The sequence below is a fragment of the Muntiacus reevesi genome, chromosome 1 (genome assembly GCF_963930625.1).
Source record: "Muntiacus reevesi chromosome 1, mMunRee1.1, whole genome shotgun sequence".
Lineage (NCBI taxonomy): Eukaryota > Metazoa > Chordata > Mammalia > Artiodactyla > Cervidae > Muntiacus > Muntiacus reevesi.
In genome coordinates this window covers 145,853,738-145,870,132 of record NC_089249.1, presented here as the reverse complement: position 1 = coordinate 145,870,132, position 16,395 = coordinate 145,853,738, and the positions used below count along the sequence as shown (strand labels likewise).

At 40.9% G+C, this 16,395-nt stretch overlaps 1 protein-coding gene and 1 long non-coding RNA gene across 8 annotated transcripts in view; one reads left to right on the top strand and one right to left on the bottom strand.

The window, feature by feature from the left end:
- The window catches only part of LOC136164032 (uncharacterized), a 37,804-nt gene extending 28,505 nt beyond the window's left edge, over positions 1 to 9,299 (bottom strand). Inside the window, exons 1-2 of the long non-coding RNA XR_010662317.1 lie at positions 9,193 to 9,299; positions 8,411 to 8,471 (exon numbers count right to left, since the gene is read on the bottom strand). This is a non-coding gene — a long non-coding RNA (uncharacterized lncRNA). The remainder of the gene's footprint in view (positions 1 to 8,410; positions 8,472 to 9,192) is intronic.
- A 154-nt stretch (positions 9,300 to 9,453) lies between these two features.
- FGGY (FGGY carbohydrate kinase domain containing) overlaps positions 9,454 to 16,395 on the top strand; it is a 476,938-nt gene continuing 469,996 nt past the window's right edge. For 3 of the 7 annotated variants that reach the window (XM_065912007.1, XM_065912052.1, XM_065912048.1), the window contains exon 1: positions 9,454 to 9,560. The gene's annotated coding sequence lies outside the window, so the exon portion shown is untranslated. Of the gene's footprint in view, positions 9,561 to 9,700; positions 9,816 to 16,395 lie in introns of those variants that run through there. The other 4 variants (XM_065912026.1, XM_065912035.1, XM_065912042.1 and 1 more) reach the window with 4 other exon arrangements.

Here is a 16,395-nt window from a genome sequence, read left to right as displayed (position 1 = left end):
TTACTAACATAAGTAAGCTGGACCAACTTTTTGGATATGTGACCTGTGCAGTTATGAGGGCAAAGGAAGGGGGGGAGGCTCAGGCTCAGAAGGAATCTGAGGTTGGTTTAAGGCTCTGCTGTCACCATCTTGTAATTCTTTAATAATTTCTCAGCCTGGAGCCCTGTATTTCTCTTTTGCACTGGACTCCACAAATTATTATCACTGTAAGCAAGTTATTTAACCCCTCTGAGCTTTAACATCCTCACCTAAGACAAGGTGATAAGGACATTTACTCCACAGATTTCTTCGATCTTTGGATGGGACAATGTGTGTACCATGCACATCCCACTGTAAGGGCTACCACCCAACCAATTTAGGTCAACGGCATTGTTATTTAGAATATCGGACATGAACTATTCTGAATTTATGATCTATGGTGCCAGAGTGAGCATTTCTAACCTCTATGTGCCATTAGTTATACTATTTAGTAACTTCTGTTCTTTTAACTCAGCAATACTTGGGAAAGGAGAGTTAACTTTTCGTCGTTAGTGGGCATCTGATATGTTTGCCTATGACAAACACTGCTTCTTCATTGCTTATGCAAAAGGGAATTTTTGGAATGATAATGTGCCCTCAAAACAAACAAAAATGATAGTAAGACTGGAGAATCAGGCTTGGAAGTGAGTTGGAACCAAGACGTCTTCGCTCCCAGGTGGAAGAGTCCTGGCAAGGGTGGAATGCATAAGCTCCTACCATTTTCAGTCTCTGTATCATTTTGCTGAAGATTCAAATTCCAGACTGAGTGTGGCCATGACCTACCTTGGGTCACATGCTCACCCCCAGGCCAGGGAAGGGCAGGGCACCTGATTACAGAATGCACTATAGAATGCTAAGTTGCCTCAGTCGTGTCCAACTCTTTGCGACCCGATGGATGGTAGCCCACGAGACTCCTCTGTCCATGGGATTCTCCAGGCAAGAATACCGCAGTGGGTTGCTGTGCCCTTCTCCAGGGGATCTTCCCTACTCAGGGATCGAACCTGTGTCTCTTAGGTCTCTTGCACGGGCAGGCGGGTTCTTTACCACTGGCGCCACCTGGGAACCCCCTAGATTGGGAGTGGAAGGGACTAAATATAAAAATAAGTTGCTAGTAGAAGAGGGAAATTGATCCAGAAAAATAAGAACAAAACAATAAAATTTCCCCAGAGTGTCTGCTATGTAGCCATTCAGTTGTTAGGGACTTTTGTATAGTATTCATTTTATATTACATACAGTGACTAGTGTGAGGTAACTACTCTGCAGGTATTTGGTGAATGAGTGAATAACTGAGTGAACTTACTTAATTCTCACACAACTCTTGGATGTAGGTATCAACAGTTCCATTTACAGAAGAGGAAACTGAGGCTCCGACAACCAAGTCTGTGCAAAATGACACAATCTATATGTTACAGTTGAGGTTATTTACCTGGTTCTGTTTGATTTCAAAGCTTATTCTTGTTCCACTGCATGTGCTGCCTGCCTTCCCCAGGGTGTATGTGAGAGGCTGTTCTAAACCTCTCGACCTCTTGCAGCGCTGTCCCAAGACAAAGGAGTATATATGTGAAATCTAGAAAAATTGTATAGATGATCTTATTTGCAAAGCAGAAATAGAGACAGACCTAAGAGATCAATCATATGGATACCAAGGGGAGAAGGGGCGGGGTGGGATGAATTGGGAGACTGGGATTGCTACATATACATGCTACTATGTATAAAATAGATAACTAATGAGAACCTACTGTATAGCACAGGGAGCTCTACTCAATGCTCTGTGGAAGGAACTAAAAAAAAGGGGGTATGACTGATTCATTTTGCTGTATAATAGACACTAACAACATTGTAAAGCAAATGTACTCCAATAAGAATTCATTTTTTAAAAAAGAGACAGGAGCTTGATGCATTATCGTTTATCTCGGCTGGGAAAAGTTCATTTTGTGATCCTCCACTAATTTCAGAAAGGAAGTGGTGTAAACTGTTTAACCTCGGGCAAGATATCTCAGTCTCTTCAGCCTTAGAAGTGTATGATAATGGTGTCTCCTACAGGGTTACTGTGAGACACTTGAGAGGATGTTTGTAAAGCCTTTAGCACAGTTTCTACACAGAATGCCCTCAGATATGACACCTTATCTACAGGCTCGAAAATAAAGAAACCGGAAGAAAGTCCTGGGGGAGGCATCAGGTTTCAGTATCTTATTTCATCAAAGTTAAGAGGCCACCAGCTGAACTCTTAATTTACATATGTCTTAGAAAGAAACAGCATTGGCAATTAAGCCATGAGGATGCTTTCTAAGTTTTTTAAACTTTTATTAATACTGACAAAATCTCTTGCAGATATAATTAGACATGATTTAGATAAATTTTTAATGACAATCTCCTTTAGGTTTTTTCATATTTTTAACAATGTACTGCTTTTTAAAATAATTTTTGATTGAAGTATAGTTGATTTACAATGTTAATTTCTACTGTACAATAAAGTAATTCAGTTAAACATATATGTGTATATATTCTTTTCCATTATGGTTTATCATGGTATGTTCCCTGGGATATTCAGTTGGACCTTGTTATTTATCCATTTTATATAAAATAGCTTGCATCAGCTAATCTCACACTCCTAATCCATTCCTCCCCACACGTCTTCCCCTTGGCAACCACAAGTCTGCTCTTTAGGTCTGTGAGTCTGTTTCTGTTTCGTAGATAAACTCACTTGTGTCATGTTTTAGATTCCATATATGTGATATCATATGGTATTTGCCTTTTTCTTTCTGACTTACTTCATTTGTTATGATAATCCCTAGATCCATCCATGTTGCTGTAAACATTATTTCATTCTTTTTAATGGCGAAGTAGTATTCCATGGTATATACATACAACACCTTTATCCATTCATCTGGCAGTGAATACTTAGCTTGATTCAACGTGAGTCACAGTGAATCTACTCCAGTATTCCTGCCTGGAAAATCCCAAGGACAGAGGAGCCTGGAGGGCTACAATCCAGAGGGTTGCAAAGAGTTGGACATGACTAAGCAACTAAAGAACAACAACAACATGATTCTGCACTTTGTGCAAATTCAGAAAAGTTGCTGGGGTGGGGCAGCCTCACAGGCCCACAGTCTGGCTGGCAGAGCAGGGACTGGGTTTCAGCCCCCACCAGCTCCCTTTTACTGACTGTCTTGCAGAAAAGAACAACTTGGCAGAGGTGGGGGGCATTATGGAAGGCCTGTGAGTCCATTCGGCTTCTCTTGTGCTGTGTAGGCCTCTTCTTACAGGGTGCAGTTTGAAAACTATCAATGTTCTCTAATGGTTCCCAAACGCCATGGTTCTAGAGAAGAGAATGGCAGCATTCTTCCAACTGAAGTCCACATACCACAGAGGCTTCAGGGGCCTCTTCTGACCCAGCCCCTGGGGCCTGGCATTATGTGCTTCCAGCAAGCTTGTCATCATCTCAGGGTCCTGGACTCTCTTCTCCCATCTGTTGCCTCATTGTAGAAAAACACTCATTGGAGTTTAGGGTCGCACATTGTTGTCATGGCTCATCACACAGTCTGCACTTTTGTTAAAATGACTCAGGGCCAAGAGGCTGTGGGGTTGCAGTTGGGAGATGTTAGGGGAGAAGGATATAGGTAGTGTAGAGCTGGTTAGGATGGTGAGGTCTGGGAACTAGGGAGTGGGTGAGCAACTCACACCTGGAAGACAAACTGGTGCTGCAGGGTGAAACCAATGAGATGATTAGGACTTGCATTCATCCAAATCCTTATATCCAGTATGAGCATCTCTGCCCCCTTTAGCTCAGCAGAAGCTCCCTCTTCAGCAGTTGGGCCTGGGGAGTCTTTCAATAGATGACTTCCAGCAAGGGGATCCACGTTTGTGAACCTCTGTCCCTACAGCGGGAGTCCTTCCTCCCTCAGGTGGGTGGTTGGGAGGAACCACTGCAACACCGCATGTGGAGGTGCAGCGCCAGTGTGGTCAACATTAGCACAATCCTCCCTTTCCCCTGCACCTGGTACCCTCTCTTCTTCTCACCATGGGGTGCCCCTAGCACTTTCTCTGTGCTTTTAGTATAGCATACAGCTCTGGCCCAGCACTCAGCAAGTATTCAGTGCATGTTTGTTGACTGAAGAGATGATGAAGGCAGGCAGACAGAGGGCAAGCAATAAAGTAAGTTGGAACATTCTTTCATCTTTGGAAATGAGCTACTGGCATCCTTTAGAGGAGAGGGTTGAGCAAACTAATGATGTGTATATATAATATGGCTCTGGGTGGTGGTCAAGATGAGGAGCTTGGCAGCTTCACTGGTCCATGGTTTCCCCTTACTGATCATCTGTTGGGTCTCCAGTAAACTATTTCAATTATTTTCCTCCTGAGATGGCAGTGTGGATTTGGGGGAGAGAGTGTGCATGCAGTGGCACCTGTTCTGGCCAGAGGGTCAAGTTTAAGGGAGGCTTTAAGGAGTCTAAGTTGAGAAAGAAAGAAAAGGAGAGAGACAGGAGAGAACAAGTTTGATTAGGAGGGAGGGATCCAGGAGGCAGGTAAGGGCTGTCATTGCCATAATTATATGTCAGTGATATACCTGCCTGAGGATACCTAGGTGGCACAGTGGTAAAGAACCTGCTTGCCAATGTAGGAGATATGGGTTCGATCCCTGGGTCAGGAAGATCCCCTAGAGAAGAAAATGAAAACCCACTTCAGTAATGTTGCCTGGGAAATCCCATGGACAGAGGAGCCTGGCAGGCTACAGTCCACAGGGATCACAGAGTCGGACACAGCTGAGTGACAGTATAAGCATGATACCTGCTATCACAGAGCACTGTGAGAGTTGCTGAGACTGTAAAGTAGAAGGCATAGGTCTTGCCCTCTATAGGCTTCTGATCTAGGTAATCACCTGGGGGTTTCTCTGGAGGCTCAGATGGTAAAGAATCTGCCTGCAGTGCAGGAGACCTGAGTTGGGAAGATCCCCTGGAGGAGGGCATGGCAACCCACTCCAGTATTCTTGCCTGGAGAATCCCCACAGACAGAGGAGCCTGGTGGGCTACAGTCCATGGGGTCATAAAGAGTCAGACACGACTGAGCAACTAAGCACAGCACAGCACATAAGACTATGAAGCAAGGACCAAGTACTATTCATTCAGCACTGGGATACGTGTTTTAAGATCTATCTCAAGAAATAAATTACTGTTCTCCAAAGAAACTACAGAGAGGTTAAGCAATCTTCTCCAGGTCATTCAACAAACAAGTAGGACTGAGAGAAGAACCCAGGTCTGTCTGCTTTGATGACCTTGTGCTGCTCACAGGACTGCTAACAAGGGCACCAGGGCAGGTGAGTAAGGAGAAAGAACTTTACCAGGAGTCTCAGGGCCAGCGCCACATGAGTAATATAAGATGACTGTTGCAGAAGCTTAGAAAACAAGCGATGTGTTGAGGCCTGCTGAGCAGCTCTGCTGAGGAAGCAGGTCCTCAATTAGATGCTGAAGGCAGATTATGAATCCAACAAGAAAAGGATGGAGGGGCAGGCTTTCCAGGTGGAAGGAGGCATAGTGTGTGCAAAGGTGGAAGCTGGACAAATGCAACCTCTGGGTTTGTGCTGTGTTGGTTTGAGCAGTGGAGAGAGTACCGCCTGCTCCAAACTCACTAACAGTGCAACCTGAGGCCAATCAAATCATCTCCCCTTAAGCCTCAGTTTCCCTAGTTGTCAGTGGTTGTGATAGTAGCCACTTTACAAGGTTGTTGAAGACCCTTAGGTCTTCAGTGTATGTAATGCACCGGGCTCCTCAGAATCACCAATTTCAGACTTCAACTGAAATCACATTCCCTCTGTCATAGTATCCCACATCCTGTCCTATCTGCAACTGGATCTATCTACATGGATCCATATATATATATGTATATATATATATATATATATATGTATATATATATATATATGTATCTGTAAGCTTATATGTTGAATGTCTGTTTCGTGACTGTCAGTTCCATGATGACATGGACAATATCTGTTCTTCTCAACACCATCTCCATAAAGAACAGACTTTTAGACTCAATGGGAAAGGGAGAGGGTGCGATGATTTGAGAGAATAGCATTGAAACATATACATTAGCATATGTAAAATAGATGACAAGTGGGAGTTTGATGTATGATGAAGGGCACCCAAAGCTGGTACTCTGACAACCTGGAAGGATGGGATAGGGAATGAGGCAGAAGGGAGGTTCAAGACAGAGGGGACACATGTATGCCTATGGCTGATTCATACTGATGTATGGCAAATACCATAACAATATTGTAAAGTAACTATCCTTCAATTAAAATAAATATATAAATGAAAAAAAAACAGTCTCTCAATCTCTGTTAGATGTGTGAATACATAAATGTCTGAATTAGTGAATAAATGAATAACCATACCTATTTCTGTGCCACGACTCTAAGAATCTCAGGGAAAACATGTCTTCTCTGTAGTGGGGAGGGGGTGGTTAATTAGAAAAGCTTTCAGAGAGTGCAGTTGGAGCATCAGAAGGTCACCATGGATCACCAGGGAAAGCACCAGGTCTCCTGTCTGCCTTCTGATGTTGCACATAATAGTCTCTGAACAGGAAGGAAATTACACAACCTTCCAGTTCAGCTAGTTCCAGTTTCACAACCCAGCTCTTTCTGTCTCATTTAAATCTGATGTGCTGCGTCACTGATGTGACTTGTGACCTGTCTACTGGACAATGACTCTGCATGATCCCCACACTGTCTGCCAATAATCTAGAGTGGACGTCAAGACTTTCCAATAATTGAGTCTTTTAATACAATGCAACACGATAATCCTTTATGCTGAGTAGAAATAAACAGGTGCACTAATAACTACTAAGCATTTGATACATTTTAGTTCCATGATAGAGGTAAGGATAGGGAGCTGAAGGAGGCTATAACCCCACCTAAAATGAAGCAGTGTACACATAGCTGGATAACACTCCCAGCTTTCAAGTTACGGTTATGTATATAACCATAAAATGGGAAAGTATGGATAATATTCGCCATTATTTGGCCCCAATATATAAGAAATTTAGGCAACTGGGGTTGGTTCAGGATATAAGTCTGGTTTCAGGGCAGACTTGAACTGAGTGTCCAGATCTCATGATTATCAATTTAGGCATCTTTCTTTCTTTTGGATCTCATTGTCACTCACTAGCTTTATACTAGTCAATAGCATATAGGTGCCTGTAATGTCACAGTCCCCCTACACCCTGTAGTATATTTTTATTCTGATGCACTTTTGTGATGGGACATCAGAATGTAATAAATCAGGGATTGGCAAGCTAAGACACACTGGGTCACACACCAAGATGAGATCTCCTGCCATAGTTCCTAAGGCAATCAGTATATTCATTCATTCTATTCCTGAGGTACAACTGAGGAAGGTTCAGAAGCCATCTTACATGTGTTCAGCTTCTAACACTTCAGCAAGTATTTCTATATTTATTACCTTATTTACTCATCACAATACTCTGGAAAGGTAAGATGAAAAGGTCTTAATATTATTATTCCTATTGTATTGATACATTATGATTCACACAGGTGCTGAGAACCAGATCCTAGTACTTCCCACATTGCCAAAGAGTACATGGTTAAGCTTTGGCTATTTGTTGGAAATGAAGGTGAACAGTCATGGTGTAGAACAAAGAAAATGACCCTGTAGTGGGGGCTAGAGTTGCCACCCCAAAATGTCTCTTTGGCATGCAAATTATTTAGAGCTGAAAAAATTCAAAGCCCAAGAAGACTCAGGAAAAAACTCTGATGTCCCCCCACTTAGCTGCCTAAAGAATGTAGATAGGGAACCTCTTCCAAGAAGCTATCATAGATAACTATAGTATGAACTAGGTATGGTAGACTGTGAGAAACCTGGGAAGGTTTTTTTTTTTTTTTCTAATTCTGTTCTGTGTCCTACTGTCTCTGCGCATCCTGAAAACATTTGTTTACTAAACATTTTTTTTTCTATCTTCATGTAAACTGCCTTCCTCCCTTCTGAAAACTCAAACCACTACCCCCAACATCTTTGTCTTTTTTTTTTTTAATCCTTAGTTGAGGATGGTTTTTCAGTTACTCAGTTTTACTGGGTCTTTCCCATGTACACATGTGATTAAACTTTTATTTGGTTTTCTCCCATAGATCTGTAAATTTAATTCTTAGATTAGCCAGAAGAACCAAGGAGGGTAGAAAAGAACTTCCTCCTGACAACCCCAACCCAGGAGCCCTAGGAACTAATCACGCGGCCTCAGCCTCACTGAGCCAGTATCCTCCCCTGTAAGACCAAGAGAAGAACATGTATTTGGGGTAGTTATGAGGAGAGCGGAGTGACTATCACACACACGGCACACACTCCAGTTCAGGGAAAGCACAGTGATTACCTAGGCTTACCTCTCAGAGCCGGCGTGTCCTTGGACAACCACTTCCTTTTACTGTGCCTCAGTCTCCTTTTCTAGGAAAATAAAGAATTTAGGCTTGATAAATTTCCTTCCAAATGCCAGTCCCATCAGCCTGGGAGCCTGACTTTTCAAAATACGTGGCTCAGGTTTAAGCTAAGTTTGTGGAATCTTCCCTCTTGTTACTTACTGGGTGTTTCAAAACAAGCTGAAAAACGTTTCGGATTCCCTGCATCTGTAAACTAGGGACAAATAGGACCGAGCTAACTGGAAATGTAAGGATAGTGAAGATTAAATGAGATATGTGTATCCAGGACCCACCGGACTGTAATTTCCTTAGAGGCTGGGACCCATTTGTAGATTTACAAACTGTGACACTTCTTCTGATGGTTGCTCACAAAATTAGATAAGTAAATTTAAATAAAGTATCAGGAATAGGATATGGCACAAACTAAAAACATTTGATAAATAGTAATTGAAGGGCTTCCCTCTTAGCTCAGTCGGTAAAGACTCTGCCTGTAATGCAGGAGACCCAGGTGCGATTCCTGGATCAGGAAGATGCCCTGGAGAAGGAAATGGCAACCCACTCCACTATTCTTGCCTTGGAAAATCCCATGGACAGAGGAGTCTGGCAGGCCACAGTCCATGGGGTCGCAAGAGTCGAACACGACTTAGCGACTAAACCACCACCACTTTATTTTAGCAACTGTCTGCATGAGTCCTGGTGCACTGTTTAAACGCAAAGTTACAGGATACACGCTGGACACACATACCCACCAGCGGCTACGGAGAGTTTGCGTGGAAAAATTCTGCTAGAAGAGCCTGCAGAGCAGAAAACTCGCGGCCTGAGAGGACACCGCCCACTTCAGGCCTTAAAAGTCCCTGAGAGGGTGGAAGAACCTGTTAGAGACCGAGGTTTGCACCTCTCGCCGGGGCCGCTTGACCGCAGGAGCAGGCGGGGGCCAATCCCCGGCCCGGTTCAAAGGGCCAATCGCGGCACGCTTTACAAGGGCCCCGAGGGGGCGGGGCCGCGCGCGGGGCGGGGCCTCAGCTGCTCGGGTGGACCGCCCAGTCCAGGCTCGGTGGTGCTCCGCTTGGCAACCTGCAGAGCCCTGATAGCTAAAATGTAATTTCAGATTGGACAAGTAAGTGACCCTCCTCTCAGTCCCACGTGTATACCAGGGGCTTTAACAGAAGCGCAGGCTTGCAGCGCCAACGTTCTCCAACCAGAGAGCGTATCTGGCCCAAGCCTCCCTCCCCTTTCCCGCAGTCGCCGCTCCACTTCCTCCTCTGACCGCCTGAGCCTTAACGCCAGCGCCAGCCGGGCCCTTGGCCTCCGAGATCTTGTTGAGTCCCTTGTGTTCACTCCTGGGTGAGGCGTCCGGCCACTCAAGAGACGGGTGGGCCTTTACTGTATTCCCCCATGCTGCCTGAGATGTCTGGTCCTCTGCAGTCACTATCCAGTTAATTATGTTAATTTGCTCTCTCTACCCCCATCCACCCAGGGCCCTCTACCACCTTATTTCAGGATATTTCCTGGTAAAGAGTCCGCCTGCAGTGCGGGAGACCGAGGTTTGATCCCTGGGTTGGAAAGATCCCCTGGAGAAGGGAAAGGCTACCCACTCCAGTATTCTGGCCTGCAGAATTCCATGGACTGTATAGTGCATGGGGTCGCAAAGAGTCGGACACGACTGAGCGACTTTCACTTAGGCATTTTTGAGCCTTTTAATTTCAATCTGGCTACTGTAAGGCATTTTAAAACCTGTGTTGCTTGAAGCTTTCAACGCTTTCAGCAACTTATGATAATATTTGAGGTGCAGTTTAGATTAGATGGTATAATGCTCTTTGGCTACAGTTATCCTGGGTAGAAACGGCCTGGGAGTATCTTTCCATTTTTATTAATGACCTTTCTTTTTAAGAACAAGATGCAAAATGGTGAATTTCCCTAATCCTTGACTATGTTCCACTAAAGCACTTTTCATGTCTTAACATTTGTCTCTAAAGAGTCTCTGATTTCCCCTCTAAAGAGTCATTTCCAAAATATTGAAAAGCAGTCATCATTAGATTAATTTTTAAAATACGGTGTTAGGGGGAGGAAGTGATGATGCTTTTGAATCTCAGAGCAGTGAGATAGAAGGCAGGCTGCCTTTTATATTGTGGCTGGTGTATAGAGGGTAGAGTTCTGTTCTATTTTGCTTGCTTTTCCCCTCTTCCTTATAATCCACCAAATGTGCATCCTGAAGTTGTACTTCTTAAGCTGCCAGCTGGGTCTTACAGCCTTCTGGCTGCCTCCTGGTCTTCTGGGAGTCTCCTGTTAATGAGGTACTGTCTTTGGTTTTTGACCTGGTGGCCACTGGCCTGACTCTTAGAGGTATCAGGTAAGGAGGACTTCCTGGTGGCAGGCTCAGAAAACACTTTATTAAGGATGATTGAAGGAACCCAGAGGGTAAGAAGGCCTGGAGATTGATTTTGAGGGGAAGGGAGCCTCACTGCTGGATTTGGAAGTCAAAACATGTGTATTGGGAGAAGGAACTAACCCAGAGGGTAGAGATCTGTGTCTTTCTGGGTGAAGTTAAGTTTACTGGGTGGAGACTGGACCTTCTTTCAGTCTGTGTTAATTGTTACTGTGGACCTTGTCTTTTCCTGGAATCTGGTTCCCTTTCCCTAACCTGCTTCACTTCAAATCACCATCTGTTATCAGCTGGTTCTGAAAACAGTTTCAGGTAGTGAATCTTTCCCACCCCCACCCCAAAATATTTGAAATAATTATTTTACCAGAATGTACTACAGAGAGTATTCAGCTTCTTACCTGCCCCTATTTTTATAAGGTGGAATTTAGAGTCTACTCAGATTATGTTAGAGGAGGTCACCCAAACCAGCTCTTGCGTTCATTTGTTTGTTCACTGATTTGGGAATGTGCTCTGGGCTCTGGGCAAACAAGGATTGGTCTTTGCTTTCAAGCTTTCATCCATTTTGCTCTGTCTAGTCTGGCCAAGGAGATTAGATGATAGTGAGATTGGTGCTGTAGCAGGATATAAGAAGATTCTCCTCTAATGGCCTGTATGGGAAAAAAATCTAAAAAGAAGAGTGGATATTGTTGAAACTTTTCTGTAGACCTGAAATTAACACAACATTGTTAATCAGCTACACTCCAATAAAAATCAATGAGAGAAGTTCAAATGGCCCACCATAGGCTCAGAGGAGATAATACCCAACTGGAGAGTTTGGAGAAAGACAAAGGAAAGTGGATTATCTGACTTGGGACAGCATGGGCAAAGCTATACAAGGCTGGTGCACTGCTGATTATGGGCAGACAGGAGAGGGTGAAGTGGGAAATCACCAAAAAGGAGGATGGGGAGAGTATTAAGGCCAGCTCAGGGAGGGTCAGGTGAATCAGGTTAAGGAGGTTGAAATGTATCTCTAGAGCAAGCAGCAGCTGTTGAAGTGACTGACACTCAGGGATGTGTTTTAGAAAGTTAATTCTGGCTGCAAGGTGGCAAATGAATTGAAGTGGTGAGGACTGAAGAGACTATTTTAACACAGGTGAGAGATGGGTTAGCATAGTTATGGGACTAGAAGAGAAGGATTAGAATAGAATGATTAAGAATTAATTACTGATTGTAGGAGATGAGGAAAGAATATAGCAGTCAGGGTACCCTGGAAAAGAAAAGGCATTCACCACTGGGATATTTTTCAGCAGCTTTATTGAGGTATACCTGGCATACGGTAAACTGTACATATATAAAGTGTCTAATTTGAGAAGTTTGAATATTACCCATGACACTGTCATCACAATCAAGATAATGAGCATTTCTTATACCCCCGTTGATTTCTTGTGCCCTTTTCTAATTCCCTCCAAGAACCAGTGAGCTGCTTTCTATCAGGATAGATTATTTAAACTTTTTTAGAATTTTTATCTGTAGGGTCATACAATATGTATCTTTTATGTATGGTGACTTTTCTTTACCACGATTCTCTTGAGATTTGTCCAGGTGATATGTGCATACATAGTTTTTGTTTTGTTTTTCTGAGTGGTATTTCATTGTACAACTGTGCCATATTTAGTTTATCCATTAACCTGTTCATGGACATTTGAATTATGTTTGAATTATTTACTGCTTCTTAGCTACTACACATAAAGCTGATATGATTACTTGTGTAAATAACTTTGTGCAGCCTTTGTTTCTCTTGGTTAAATACTTAGAAGTGGAATGGCTAGTTTACATGGTAGGTGTGTATTTAACTTTTTAAGATGCATTCAATCAGTATTTCAGAGTGATTCTAGTTTGCCCCAACTGTGGTGGTCACTTTTAAATTTTAGTTATTCTATTAATGTGGAATTCTCTCCTGGGGTTTTAACGTGTACTTCCCTAATGACTAATAATCTCAAGCTTCTTATCATATGCTTATTTCCCCATATATATTTCATACATCTTGGTTGAAGTGTTTATTAAATTTTTTGTCCATTTAAAAAAAGACATATTTCTTTATTGATTTTTGAGAGGTTTTTATGTATATTCTCATTACAAGTTTTTTTTTCTTTTTTGTTTTTAATCATAGTTGTGATTTGGAAAAACTTACTCCCACTTTGTGGCTTAAATTTTCATTTTCTTAACAGTATCTTGAAAAACAGAGTTCTTAATTTTGGTTAAGTTTAATTTATCAATTTGTAATTTTAATGATGTCTGTTTTATCAGTTTATTCTTTTATGGATCATGGTTTTGGCATCTAAGAAGTTGAGCCTAGTCTGAGATCTCAGAAAGTTTGTCATATTTTTTTTAAAAAGCTTCATTTATTATTTTATATTATATCCAGGATCTATTTTATGTTAACCTGTAGAACAAGATATGGACAAGCTTTATTTTTTGCGTATGGTATCAGCTGTTCCAGTACCATTTGATAAAAAGCCTATCCTGTCTCTCATGAAGTGTCTTTGTACCTTTGAACAGAATCAGTTTACCATGTGTATATGTGGACCCATTTCTGGATGTTTTATTTCATTACATTGATTTCTTTGTCTATTTTAATGTTGTTACCACTTAGTTTTGATGACTATAGCTTTGTAATAGATATTAAAATCAGGTAGAATATCCTTCAACTTTTTTGTTTTTAAAGTTGTTTTGGTTATTCTACATCTGTTACATTTCCATGTTAATTTTACAATCATTTCAAAATAAAGCCCTACTTAGATTTTAATTGCAATTTAGTTTAATCTATACATTAATTTGGGGAGAGAATTGACGTCTTAAATTTTGTTTTCTACACTTGGACAGAGTATATCTGTTCATTTATTTAGGCTTTCCTTAATTTCTCTCAGCAGTGTTTTTTTAGCTTTCAGTAGATGGATCTTTGTCAGATTATCTGTAGGTTGTTCACATTTTTTGATGCTGTTGAAAGCAATGTTGTCCTTTTAGGTTTCAGCTATCAATTGATTGTTGCTACTTATATATTGACCATGTATCTTGCCATCTTGCTAAATCACTTATTTAGTTCTAATAAATTTTTGCAGATAGATTGTCTATCTGATCATATTATCTGTGAAAAAAGACGATTGTACTTCTTCCTTTCAATGAGAATGTCCTAACTTTTCTTGCCATAGTACACTGGCTAGAATCTCCTGTGCTGAGAGGTTTCTTTAATTTTTTTAAGTGAAGAATGGGTGTAATGTTTTGTCAGTTGCTTTTTTCTGTAACTATTGAGATAATAATTTTTTCAAAGACTGTTAATATGGTCAGTTACATTCATTGATTTTTTTTTTAATGTTAAATTAACTTTGTATTACTGAGGTAGATCCCACTTGGCCAGGACCTATTATACTTTTTATATTTTGTTGGATTCTATTTGCTAAAATTTTAAGAATATCTATGTTAATATTTGGTAGTGATATAATTTTCTCTCCTTATATTGTTTTTTAAGTTTTGTTATCAAGATAATTGTGGCCTCAAAGAATGAGCAGGGAAATATTTCTTTCTCTTCAGTTTTCTGTTAAGGATTCATGTAGTATTGACATTTTTTCTTTTCTCAGATGTTTGGTAGAATTGATGAGTGAAGCCATTGGGTGTTTTTTTTTTTTTAATGGAGGAGACAGAAAAGTCAATTAATAGAGGACTGTGCAGATTATCTGTTTCTTCTTGAGTGAGGTTTGATAGTTTCTATTAATATATTTCAAGGAATCTGTACATATCATCTAAGGTGCTCATAATACTTTTATTATCATTTAAACATTTATAGAATCTGTTGTAATTTCATTTCCCTCATTCTGAATACTGGTTATTTGTCTCTTTTCTCTTTATTTTCTTGATCATTCTTGCCAGAAATTTATTAATATTTTGGATCTTCTGAAAGAGTCAGCTTTTTGTTTTCATTTATTCTCTTTATTATTTTTTAATTTATTGATACTTACCCTAAATTTTATTTTCTTTCTTCTACTAACTTTGAATCTCTCTTACTTTTTTTTTCTAATGTATTAAAGTAGAAATAAAGTTCATTTACTTGAAATGTCTTTTCTAATATAGGCATTTGAGGTTGTAAATTTTTAAGTATGGCTTCAGCTGTATCCCACAAGTTTTGTTGTTTTTATTTTCATTCAGTGAATACATTTTCTAGTTTTTTAAAGTGTCTTTGACCTATGGTTTATAGCAGTGGGTCGGTCAATCGGTCTCCAAATATTTGAGGATGTCCCACATATCTATTATTGATTTATAATTTAGTTCCATTTAAGTCACAGAAAGTAGTTTATATGATTTGAATTTTTTTTTTTTATTTGAATTTTTTTAACTTTTTGAGACTTGTTTTATGGCCCAGAATATGGTCTGTCTATGTATTAGGTTGGTGCAAAAGTACTTGCGGTTCTACAGTGTTAAACTTTGCTGTTTGATACTGGAATACATTCTTAAATGTGGTTATGTTATACATCATTTTAATGCACATTTCTCACTTTATTTTTTTGTTAATGACTTATTACTTACTGTTTATTTTATATTTATTTTAGACTAGGGAAATGATGTTAGATAAAAAAAATGAATTCAAGTGGTTTGCTTATTCGAATTCAAAAGTGAGTCATAAAGCAGCGTAGACAACTCACAGCATCAGCAACATATCTGGCTCAGGAACTGCTAACGAGTGAATAAGAAGCAGTATTCACTCAAAAAGTTTTGCAAAGGAGATGAGAGCCTTGAAGATAAGGAGCATAGTGGCCAGCCATTGCAAAGCTGACAGTGACTAGTTGAGAGGATCATCAGAGCTGATGCTCTTACAACTACATGAAGAGTTGCCCAAGATCTCAGTGTCAGCCATCCTACATTCATTCGGCATTTGAAGCAAATTGGAAAGCTGAAAAAGGTTGGTAAGTGTGTGCCTCATGAGCTGACGAAAATAAAAAAAAAATTATCATTTTGAAGTGTCGTCTTCTCTTACTGTATGCAACAGCAACAAACCATTTCTCAATCGGATTGTGATGTGTGATGTAAACTGGATTTTATATGACAACCAGAGGTGACTAGCTCAGAGGTCGGACCAAGAAGAAACTTCAAAGGCTTTCCAAAGCCAAACTTGCACCAGGAAAAGGTCATGGTCACTGTTTGATGGTCTGCTGCTGGTTTGATTTACTTTCACTTCATTTCCGTTCAGTCGCTCAGTCATGTCCGACTCTCTGCAACCCCATGGACTGCAGCATTCCAGGCCTCCCTGTTCATCACCAACTCCTGGAGTTTACCCAAACTCATGTCCATTGGGTTGGTAATACCATCCAACCATCTCATCCTCTGTCAGCCCCTTCTCCTCCTGCCCCCAATCCCTCCCAGCATCTGGGACTTTTCAAAAGAGTCAACTCTTCGCATCAGGTGGCCAAAGTATTGGAATTTCAGCTTCAGCATCAGTCCTTCCAATGAATATTCAGGTCTGATCTCCTTTAGGATGGACTGGTTGGATCTCCTTGCAGTCCAAGGTACTCTCAGGAGTCTTCTCCAACACCACAGTTCA